Source organism: Cervus elaphus, chromosome 20 (genome assembly GCF_910594005.1).
Source record: "Cervus elaphus chromosome 20, mCerEla1.1, whole genome shotgun sequence".
In the NCBI taxonomy this organism is placed as follows: Eukaryota; Metazoa; Chordata; class Mammalia; order Artiodactyla; family Cervidae; genus Cervus; species Cervus elaphus.
Window position 1 is genome coordinate 125,670,305 of NC_057834.1, and position 12,302 is coordinate 125,682,606.

Consider the following 12,302-nt stretch of genomic DNA (forward strand, 5'->3'; position numbering starts at 1 on the left):
TTCCCTTCTCCTCCTGCCTTCAATCTTTCCCGACATCAGGGTCTTTTCAAATGAGTCAGCTCTTCGCATCAGATGGCCGAAATACTGGAGTTTCAGCTTTAACATCAGTCCTTCCAATGAACACCCGGGACCGACTTCCCCTAGCATGGACTGGTTGGATCTCCTCTCAGTCCAAGGGACTCTCAAGAGCTTTCTCCAACACCACAGTTGTACAGGAATCCTGTACAAAGCCATAAAAACAAAAAAAATAGAGGAAGGATTGAAAAAGAGATAAAGCTGTTATTTATAGATAATTTGATTACTACCTTATTAAGAAGAACAATTATTAGAACTCATGAGAATATTCAGCAGCACGGTTGCTGGATACAAGATCACGCTACCAAAATCAGTTGCATTTTTTTTTTCTGTAACAGCTATAACCAGTAAACGTGAGATATTATCCACAATAGCAATTCAAATTATTAAATAATAATGAAGAATACATAAGACCTCCATAGAGCGAATTTTCAAATTCTTAAGAGTTGATGATCTGAATAAATGAACAGACATTCCCTGTTCTTAGATAAGGCAGTTTAATATAAAGATATTAACTTTCCAAGTTGATCTGTAAACTCAACACAAGCTAAAAATTTCAGTTGGTATGTTAAGTAAACTTACTCTGCAACTTATGTGTAATAATATAAGCCTATTAATGGTTAGATCAACTTCTGTTTAAAGAAAACTCAAGGATTGGCATGTAATATATCTAGGAAATTAATATATGATGAGAGGGGTACCTTAAAACAATGAGGAAAAATGGATTGTTTAAAATATGTATTAGAGACACTTTCACTATTTGGACAAAAAAAGAAAGAAATCCCTGCTGTTGGGTTGCACTCCACAGACTTGCAAGCCTTGTAGCTGCCTAGCCTGCAGAGGGAAGAGCAGTCTGGAGACAGCACCAGAATCAGCAGCAGTTTATTGGACAGGGGATATCACACATCCAAAGCAAAAGATCCTGGAGTGACCCCCCACTGTACATGACTAGCAGGACACGGCAGCAATCTTCGCTACCTGAGAGGAGAGGGAGGCTACCACCTATGGGGGAATGACGTGATCAGTTACACAGGGAGACTGTGGCTGGGGCAGGAGGCAAGCACGTAGGCAGTTACTGATTAAGCCCTATAATTAAGAGGATTGGATAGTCATGTGAGTGAGGCAGGCCCTGGTGGAGCGGGGTGGGGGGGTGGTGTACAGAGAGCAAGAGAACAGCCATCTTGGGAGGTCTGACCATACACCACACCTATATACCTTGCTGGACCCTTATAATCTTGGTCCAGCTCTCTTCCATGATATCCCTGGGGTCAGGTATGTAGAGGTGCTCTGCAACCAAATACCAAGAAGGCCATACAGACACCAGCAACTAGAGGGCATCAAGAGTAAGATACCTGCTACACTAAAAACAGGGATTGCCAAGAAGTGGGCAATTTTAGAGCCAGGCACTTGGCATGCAGGACAGGAAGAAGGTGAGAGTCGTCAGTCGTCCCTACGTGGTCACATTAGCTGGGTCACTCTTGCATGGAAAATCGCTGCAGACCTAGCAGTCTGACTCATTTTGCAGTGAAGTCACCATTATCACGCAGTCCGTGAACAGATTCCCTCCACTCAGGCTAGGGAGGAAATGTGAGATGTTTAACAGGCACAGTACAGGGGAGATCATGACCATTATACAAAACGAAAACAGAAACTGCATTCTGACGTGTTTTTCCTGGCCTGAGATGCCATATCACCTGTCCACCTCTTGGAGAAGGAAATGGCCACCCACTCCAGTATTCTTGCCTGGAGAATCCCAGGGACAGAGAGCCTGGTGGGCTGCCGTCTATGGGGTCGCACAGAGTTGGACACGACTGAAGCGACTTAGCAGCAGCAGCAGCCACAGTCCACCTCTGTCCCCATAGCTGGTACCCAATCCTGGAGAGGTGATATAACAATGGCACAGAGTTAATAGAATGGGGAGGGGGGGGCAATCTTTCCCTAGTCGGGTTCCAGATTAATAACCTTAGTCATCTTGGGTGGGGCCGGGAAGAAGATAGGTGAAATCTCTAAGTCCCTTTCTTTCTTTTTTTTTTTCTAAGTCCTTTTCTAATTCTACTCCTCATCCGGTGGCAGACCCAAACCACCAGGAGCTAACTTGACAGTCCCAGGGCCATTTTATAATGTTTCCCTGGGGGCAGATCCTATGATAGCAAAAAGTGAGCTACAATCCTGACCAACAGTTGGCAACAGTCCTTCGGTAGTAAACAGTTGAACTCAGATGGTGTTGACTAGTTGCCTCTGGGTTCACATGGCATTCACAATCACTCCTGGGATGTCCAGTTATAGTTTGTAGGACTTGAGTTAGCCTCCTGGCCCATAGATTGAGAGCAGGATTCCTGTCTCAGTGGTGGTTCTGTCCCCTTCCCTAGCTGGGACCAGAAGTCCAAGGGGCCTCTTATTTTGCCATTGCCAAAGGCCTTAACCAAACCCTTCTGAGTAACTGGCCATGTCTGCTTCACAAGCCTGTCCCTATCCCTGAGTTAATAATCCTAAAGTCTGTGTCAGTACTCGTTTAGGCGTGGTGGGTCAGGGGTATGCTTGTATTTTGTAGATAATCCAGGTCTTTGCACTTTGTCTGTATTCACCAGCCATCCCGGTGCAATCAGATGAGTCACAAGCATGGGGCTTCTACTTTTTAACTGGAAAGAGACTCTGAGGTTGAGAAAATATCAGCAATGTAAAGAAAGAGAAAGACATCTCTTCATGTCGTCAGCTGCCGTCGAGCCCCTAGCTAATGGATGGCTATATCAGGATCACCCCACAAGCTTCCATTCCCCATCCTTATTTCCTCTTGACATCTCGGCACTCACAGGAGTTCTCTCAGCCTCCTGACTGGTTCACCTATTGTTGGGCTGCACCCCACAGGCCTATAAACCTTGTAGTTGCTCAGCCTCAAGATGAAGGAAAGGGCCTGGAGATAGTAACAGAGACAGCAGCAGCTTATCAGACAGGGAAATCTGACACGTCTGAAGCACCCCACCATGGCTGGCTGGCTGGCAGGCAGGCCGGCCACAGCAGCAAGCTTTGCTCCTCAGGGAAGAGAGAAGCTACCGTTTACAGTGGGAATTGAAGTCAGGTTGGCTTCTCAGCTACCAGGGAAACCCGTGGCTGGAGCAGGAGGCAAGCACGTAGGCAGTTACTGATTAAGCCCTATAATTAAAAGGACCGGATAGTCATGTGAGTGAAGCAGGCCCTGGTGGAGCAGGGGGTATACAGAGAGCCCTAGAACAGCCATCTCGAGTGACCTGACCATATACCCACCTAAACCAGGACACAAAGATAAACCCTAGATGGTTCAGTAGACCCAAAAATGAAAGGTGAAATATAAAGTTAATGGGAGAAAAATGTAAGATAAATAGTTCTGTGAAAGAAAAGCAAGGAAGAACTTTGAATATTTCAAAAGCACAAACCATATTTTTAAAGCTGTGTAATGTGATTACATTAAAAGTAAACATTTCTATTTAATGAATGGCACCACGGACGGAAGTTGATAAACAGATTAAAGAATGGGAATTTACAATGCCAAAAAATGTCATGGGACTAACAGCTATAGAATATACAAGGAAGTCCTGCAAATCAACAATAAATAGGTAATGACTTCCACGGGAAGATGGGCAAAGGAAACAAACAGGCAAACTCCAAAAGTTGATAAGCCTATGAAAATAGCCTCAGAATCATTATAATCAGAGATACACAAATTAAAGAAACAATGAGATATCACTTCGTATTAATAATAATTGGTAAAAATTAGAAAACTGATAATGCCAAAGGACATCAAGGACACGGAGGTATAATTGGTGTAGCCATTTTGAAGAGCAAGCTGACATTACCTGGTCTAATTATATGCAGATCCTATGACCTATACATTTGTATATATCTCCATTAAAGGCACATGTACAAGGAATATTCATCATGACCTTATTTGTGGTAAAGTGTGGCTGGTAGAATAGTGAACCCCCTTGAAGATGCCCACATCCTAATGCCCAGAACCTGTGACTATGTTAATTTGCATGACAGAAGGGACTTTGCAGATATGACAAAATTAAGGACTTTGGGACAGGGAGATTAGCCTGCATTATATGGATAGGCCCAGTCTAATGATCTGGGTCTTAAAAATGGAAAACTTACCAGCTGTGGTCAAAAGGAGATGTGATTGCAGAAGGATGGATAGAGACGTAGTGTGACAAAAATTAAAACCTGAAGATACGGATAGTTAATCATACTCTGTTTATGGACTGGAAGGCACTATATTGTGAAGATGTCAATTCCTCCCAAATTTACCTCTAGAATCAGTGCATTTTCAGTAAAAATCCCAACAGGTTTTCTCTGAAGAAATTGGCATGCTGATACTAAAATTTATTTGGAAATGCAAAAGACCTTGAATAGCTAAAGGAATTCCGAAAAGGAACAGCTGAGTTGGAAGATTCTATCATCTGATTATAAGACTGATTATAAAGTAACAATATTATTGGAATAAAGGTAGATCAATGGAATAGAACACTATGGAAATAGTTTTTGACAAAGGTGCCAAAGTCATTCAATAATCTATACAAATGGTGATGCAATAACTGGATACTGGAGTGGAAAATATGAACCCTTCATGATATACACAAAAATTAACTCAAAATGGTTCATAGATCTAAATATAAAAGTTAAAATTATAAAACTTCTACAAGAAAATACAGGAAAAAATATCTTCACAACTTTATGGTAGACAGCAATTTCTTAGAACATAAAAACCAGTAACCCTAAAATAAAAATCAAAAGATAAATCAGATTTCATCAATATTAAAATTTCTTCTCTTTGAAATATACCATTATGACTCATAATAAGATGACAACTTAATAAGACAAAGTAAAAAAAAATGGGCAAAAGACAAACAGATGAGTCACAAAAGAAGTTATACAAATTGCCAATTTGATGGAAACATAAAATGGTATAATCACTTTGGAAAACAGTTTGGCAATTCCTTTAAACTTTCTTATACACTTACCCCAAGACCCAGCAATTCCACTTCTAGCTGTTTATCAGGAAAACTGAAAGGCTATGTCTACCCAAAGACAAAAATGCTTATGGCAACTTTATTCATAATAGCCCCACATTGGAAACAACACAAATGCCTAATGTAGCTGTCAGGAGTTGATAAAAAAAAAATAGAAACCACATAGTTACTTGAACAAGGGAATGTTAACGTTAAAAATTATTAACTCTTCAAGTGTTAGAGAAGGTGATAAGAGAGATATACAGAATATTCTAAAGCTGAAGGAGTGTCCAAGTAAGAAACAAATTGAAAAGACAACCTCTCCTTCAAGATGGGACTCAAAACTTGTTGGAAAACATGTGTTGTGATATGAGGTGTGCTTGGAGCCCAGGCCAGGCTTGATTCATAGCCTCCAGGCCAGTAGGAAACATCCCTCTGGGGTACTGATGGCAGAGACTGCCAGGGAGACCTTGAAGAGTCCAGGTCAGGAACCTACTTGCAGGCTGAGTGGTGAAGGCTTTAGGACACTTGTGCCCATGTCTGGAGAAAACAGCCTTCCAGGGTGCTGCTGGGTGGAGGCTGGCAGGTGGGTGCACAGGGAAGTCAGAAGCTTGCTCATCACTGGGATGATGCTGAGGACCACAGAGCCCACTGTGGGAGGCTCTAGTGAGGTGGGCACAAGCTGTGAGTTCACAGGCATGTTCTGGACACATAGCTGGAGCAGAACGTTAATGGATGCTGGCCAGGCATCAGCCTCTGGGAGTAGGGCAATTGCAAGAAGAGAAACAGAGCACACGAGAGCCAGGACAAGCTTCTTCCTGCAGTGTCCCTCCATCGCCATCTACTGACACAGCTTAATATTGTTCTCACCGTGAAGGAGAAATCCGTAAAGGGGGCTATCCAGCTATCAGAGAGCAGGTAATGAAGGGTAGATTTGGAATGAGAGGCAACAAATTGACAACAGTCATATCTCGCAACATGTGCCATGGAGAAGCAATTCATGGCAAATCAATGTAGCAGGATACCACTCAGCACCAAATAGAATGAATCAGTGCTATGTGCAATAGCACAGAAGGATGGTAAAACAGTACCCTGAAAGAAAGACACCAAACACAAAGTGTAAATATTGTTATATGAAATTCTAGACCACATGAAACTCAACTATAGGGAAAAATGTCAATCAGCATTGCCTGAGGATTTGGAGTGACTGGTAATTTTTTTAACATTTTATTTATTTATCTGTATCAGATCTTAGTTATATTTTAAAGGGACTTGGTGTTCTCACTGATAAGGGCCCAGTTCAACCACTGGTCAGGCTTCTCACTGTGGCCAAAAAATAATAATAAAAATTTATAAATTAATTTAAACAAATAAAGAAATATATTCAGCAAAAACAAGATTGGGAGCTGACTGTGGCTCAGATCACAAACTCCTTATTGCCAAATTCAGACTTAAATTGAACAAAGTAGGGAAAACCACTAGACTATTCAGGTGTGACCTAAATCAAATCCCTTATGATTATAAGGGGAAGTGACAAATAGAGTCAAGGGATTAGATCTGATAGATAAGAGTGCCTAAAGAACTATGGATGGAGGTTCATGACAGTGTATACAAGGTGGTGATCAAGACCATCCCCGAGAAAGAGAAATGCAAAAAGGCAAAGTGGTTGTCTGAGGACACGTCACAAATATCTGTGAGAAAGGAAGATAAACGAAAGGCAAAGGAGAAAAGGAAAGATATACCCATTCGAATGCAGAGTTCCAAAAGAATAGCAAGGAGAGATAAGAAAGCCTTCCTCAGTAATCTATGCAAAGAAATAGAGGAAAACAATAGAATGGGAAAGACTAGAGATATCGTCAAGAAAATCAGATACACCAAGGGAATATTTCATGCAAAGATGGGCACAATAAAGGACAGAAATGGTATGGACCTAACAGAAACAGAATATATTAAGAAGAGGTGGCAAGGATACAGAGAAAAATTTATACAAAAAAGATCTTCACAACCCAGATGATCACAATGATGTGATCAGTCACCTAGAGCCAGACATCCTGGAATGCAAAGTCAAGTGGCCTTAGGAAGCATCACTATGAACAAAGCTAGTGGAGGTGATGGAATTCCAGCTGAGCTATTTCAAATCCTAAAAGATGATGCTGTGAAAGTGCTGCACTCAAGATGCCAGCAAATTTGGAAAACTCAGCAGTGGCCACAGAACTGGAAAAGGTCAGTTTTCATTCCAACCCCAAAGGCAGTGCCAAAGAATGCTCAAACTACCACACAATTGCACTCATCTCACATGCTAGCAAAGTAATGCTCAAAATTCTCCAAGCCAGGCTTCAACAGTACGTGAACCATGAATTTCCAAATGTTCAAGCTGGATTTAGAAAAGGCAGAGGAACCAGAGATCAAATTGCAAACATCTGTTGGCTCCTCAAAAAAGCAAGAGAGTTCCAGAAAAAACATCTATTTCTGCTTCATTGACTATTCCAAAGCCTTTGACTGTGTGGATCACAACAAACTGGAAAATTTTTCAAGAAATAGGAATACCAGACCTTACCTGCCTCCTGAGAAATCTGTATGAAGGTCAGGAAGCAACAGTTAGAACTGAACATGGAACAACAGACTGGTTCCAAATCGGGAAAGGAGTACATCAAGGCTGTGTATTGTCACCCTGCTTATTTAACTTCTATTCAGAGTACATCATGCGAAATGCTGGGCTGGATGAAGCACAAACTGGAATCAAGATTGCTGGGACAAATATCAACAACGTCAGATATGCAGATGACACCACACTTATGGCAGAGAGCAAAGAAGAACTAAAGAGCCTCTTGATGAAAGTGAAAGAGGAGAGTGAAAAAGTTGGCTTAAAACTCAACATTCAGAAAACTAAGATCCTGGTATCTGGTCCCATCACTTCATGGCAAATAGATGGGAACAGTGGCAAATAGAGCAGAAACAGTGACAGACTTTATATTCCTGGGCTCCAAAATCACTGCAGATGGTGACTGCAGCCATGAAATTAAAAGACGCTTGCTTCTTGGAAGAAAAGCTATGACCAACCTAGATAGCATATTAAAAAGCAGAGACATTACTTTGCCAACAAACGTCCATCTAGTCAAAGCTTTGGTTTTTCCAGTAGTCAGGTATGGATGTGCAAGTTGGACTCTAAAGAAAGCTGAGCAGCGAAGAATTGATGCTTTTGAACTGTGGTGTTGGAGAAGACTCTTGAGAGTCCCTTGGACAGCAAGGAGATCCAATCAGTCCATCCTAAAGGAGATCAGTCTTGAATATTCATTGGAAGGACTGATGCAGAAGCTGAAACTCCAATACTTTGGCCACCTAATGCGAAGAACTGACTCATTTGAAAAGACCCTGATGCTGGGAAAGATTGGAGGAGGGAGGGGAAGGGGACGACAAAGGATGAGATGGTTGGATGGCATCACTGACTCGATGGACATGAGTTTGAGTAAGCCCCAGGAGTTGGTGATGGACAGGGAAGCCTGGCGTGCTGCAGTCCATCGGGTTGCAAAGAGTTGGACATGACTGAGACTGAACTGAACTGAACCGAAAAATATATTCACATCTAAGACCTGGCACAACCAAATAAATAATAAGTAAAAATAAACATTAAACAAAAAATAAAAATAATACGATCTCCATTTATATTTGATTCAAGGAGTGGGAATAGAGACGTGCTAAACTCAGGCAGCAAAATAACCAAGACATGAAAGTAGCCGAGAAGCCCATCTTGGGAAAGAGACTCTTACCTGAGGGAGCTGTCCCACCGGGCTGTGTGTCTGCTGGCCATCATCCAGTGTCCCACATGTCCCCCAGGTCACCAGGATGCTGCAGACCACATTCTCAGGACTTCTGGGAGGGACCAGGTGCCCCACGGGGAGGGACAGGAGGCCCATGGTGGAGAGTGGGGATCCTCAGGCCTGGTGAGGGCTGGTTGGGGCAGATGTCCCAGCAGAGGCAAGGGAGGCTTATGTGGGCCCAAGGTCCACGCAGGTGGGCAAAGACGGAGGGTGAGGAGGAGGGGCAGGGGTCAAGGGAGGTGTGTCAGAGAAGAGGGGAACAAGTTGGAAGGGGCAGTGAATGGCAGGGAGAGGGGAAGGTGGGTGGGAGGAGGAGCAGGGGGATAGACCAGGGCAGAGGTGATCCAGGCAGGAGGTGGGAAGGGGCAAAACTAGTAAGAGGAGGGAGACGGTCTGCGCAAGTGGTAGGGAGGGGACCAGTGCGGTCTGAGTAGCTGCTGACTGAGGCAGGCACAGGGTGAAGAGACAGGGACGGCAGAGGGACAAAAGGCCAGACAGGAGGAAGGAAGCGAGTCAAAAGCTGAACCCAGGCAGACAAAGAGGCCATCGAGCAGGAAGGAGACAGGGCAGCTCCTTCTGCATGACTCTGGGTTGAGAAGTGATGGGTTCAGGGTTCTGCATTCTTTCTATGCTTAATGCCTTTATGACTCAGATTGCATCAACAGGCAGTGCTAAATTCTGTGGCAGTTTGACTTGGAAGATACCTTTAAGACCCATGAGTACAGCCTTCTCCATCTTATAAATGAAGAAACAAAGGCCCAGAGGGTTTATAAAGTCCCTCAATAGTTAGTTAGGGGCACAATCTAGACAAAATCCAATCCAGAGATCATAAAAACAATCCACTCCTTGGCCAAGGAGTGGGTCAAATGGGAGGATTCTCAAGGGCCTGGAGGGGGTCCCTCTGGCCATTAGGGCCCACCCTAGATAGAGGCAGTGGAGGTATCTACTCTCCATCTTTGGAAGGTACCTTCTATCCCTGTCTAGCATTGTCAGAACCTGCAAAGAGCCTCTTATCTCCCCACCATGAGAAAGCCCACTACATATGCCTAGGAAAGGGACTGAACATGAAGGAAATACCAATACTGACCTGCTCTCCAAAGAATGAGTGAGTGACTGAGTGAAAGTCCCTTAGTCATGTCCAACTCTTTGTGACCCCGTGGACTTGTAGCCTGCCAGGCTTCTCTGTCTATGGGGATTCTCCAGGCGAGAATACTGGAGTGGGTAGCCATTCTCTTCTCCAGGGGATCTTCCCAACCCAGGGATCAAACCCAGGTCTCCCGCATTGCAGGTGGACTCTTTACCAGCTGAGCTACCAGGGAACACCCCCACCCCCACCTCTGCTGACAGTACTTTAGCTCAAATGGGCTAGAAGTATGGGGAATAGGGGAGGAAGACCTGGAGCAGGGGGATGGGTCAAGGGGAATTTAGATCCTCCCTCTAGTCTTTGCATTAGATGCTGCTACATCTTTCTCACTGTCTCATTGGGAGTTCACCAGGCAAGGACATTCCCTCCGTTTTAAGCAAGAAGGAACTATGCCCAGATTGGTGGAGGCACTTGCCCAGGGCTACTCAGCATTGGAATAACAATACTAAGACCAGAATCCTGGCACCTGAGTCTGTACTCTTTCCATTAAATGACTACTGGAAAATGGGATGGAAACAATGGGATGGGAATAAGCCCCTACACTAGAATGAGAATTTGGTTGAGTTTAAAGTTTTAGAGGCGGGGCAGGGCAGATGGTGGTGGCAGATGGTGAAGAGAAAGAGAATTAGCTGAGCAAAAAGGGTGGGGATATTATGGCAGCAATATCAGGGAAAGGAAATAGTTACAATGAAGACCTGGAGGCACAGAGAGAGCAATGGAAGGTTCACTGAGCTTCCAAGCTCATTACAAGTGGACTCTTAGGGAGATTTTGCAAAAACTGATGGTGAGCAGCAGTCCCTTCTGGAAAGGCTTTGGAAGCCACCTTAGACAGAATGGACTTCATTCTATGAAATGTAGGGAGGCTCCCGAATCTATGAAGAAAGAGAAAGGCATGTTTAGAATCATGCTTTAGAAACACTACTCTGACTTCAGTGTGTGGGATGTAGTGACAGGAGGAACCGGGGTCAGAGAAGAAGATATTGCACTGAACCAGGAGAAGAAAATCATAGAGGGGGAAATCTGAGATGAATTAAAGAGACAGAATAGGTAGAACTTGCTGGCCCACTGGAGCAATACATGGGGAGAAGTAAGCTTAACACTCAAAAAAAATAAATAAATAAAAATAAAAAAATTAAAAAAGCTTAACACTCAAGTTTCCGGTTTAGGAGACAGGGTGAAGGGGAATATAGGAAGAGTAGGTTTTTTTCTTTTTGGGGTGGGGGAAGCGGTGGGTGTGGTCCTGGTTTTGACTTACTAGGAATCATGTGCAGTGGAGGACATCAGTTGGCATTTGGGTGGCCTACCAGAAGCTCAGGAGAGAGAGCTGAACTATGGATGCCCTTTCGAGAGGCATCTGCTGAAATATAATTTTCAAAATGTGTGTCAAATGAGAAAGGACAGCACCTGAGCCAGTAGACAGCATTTATGGCCCAAGTCACACTGAGGTGCCCAGGAAGGAGACTGAAATGGTAGTCTGAGAGGCAGGAAGGAACCCAGGAGCTTGTGTCATGGAAGCACACAAAGAGAGCATTTTAAGAAGTGAGCAATCAGGGAAGGAAATACAGACTTTCCACATTCAGTCAGAGGGTGAAAGAAAGTGAAAGTGAAAGTCGCTCAGCCGAGTCTGACTCTTTGTGACCCCGTGGACTATACAGTCCGTGGAATTCTCCAGGCCAGAACACTGGAGTGGGTACCGTCCCCTTCTCCAGGGGCTCCTCCTGATCCATGGATCAAATCCAGGTCTCCCGCACTGCACGTGGATTCTTTACCAACTGAGCATCAGGGCAGCCAGAGGGTAGTGAGAGCAATTTGTTTTTCTTACATTTTTTCATTTTTTATTTTTCAGCCACAGCTGGGGCATGCGGCTCAAGCTGAAAAAGAAAATCCCAGTTCCCCAACCACTGATCCAACCCACACACACCTTGCCTTGGAAGCATGGAGTCTTAACCACTGGAATGCCCCAGTGAGAGCAATTTTAATTCCAAGTGGAAGTGCTTGGTCAGGGACTGGGAATAACATGTCCCATAATTTCTCAAAATACCTGCATCTCCCACCTTTTTAAAGATGCTGAAGCAAACTGTCTTCCCTTGAACCCACCCTACACTGGAGAATTAAAGAAAATGGGTCAGTGGAGGAAATAAACCAAGAAGGTCCCCACCCTCGGATTATGCTTTAGGAGATGTTTGGGGGAAAACCCATAACTGAATCAAGGTGATTGGATTTTCAGTCTGGTTGTTACCTAATCCCATCAAGGCCTCCCTACCTGTGGCAATAAATAGGGCC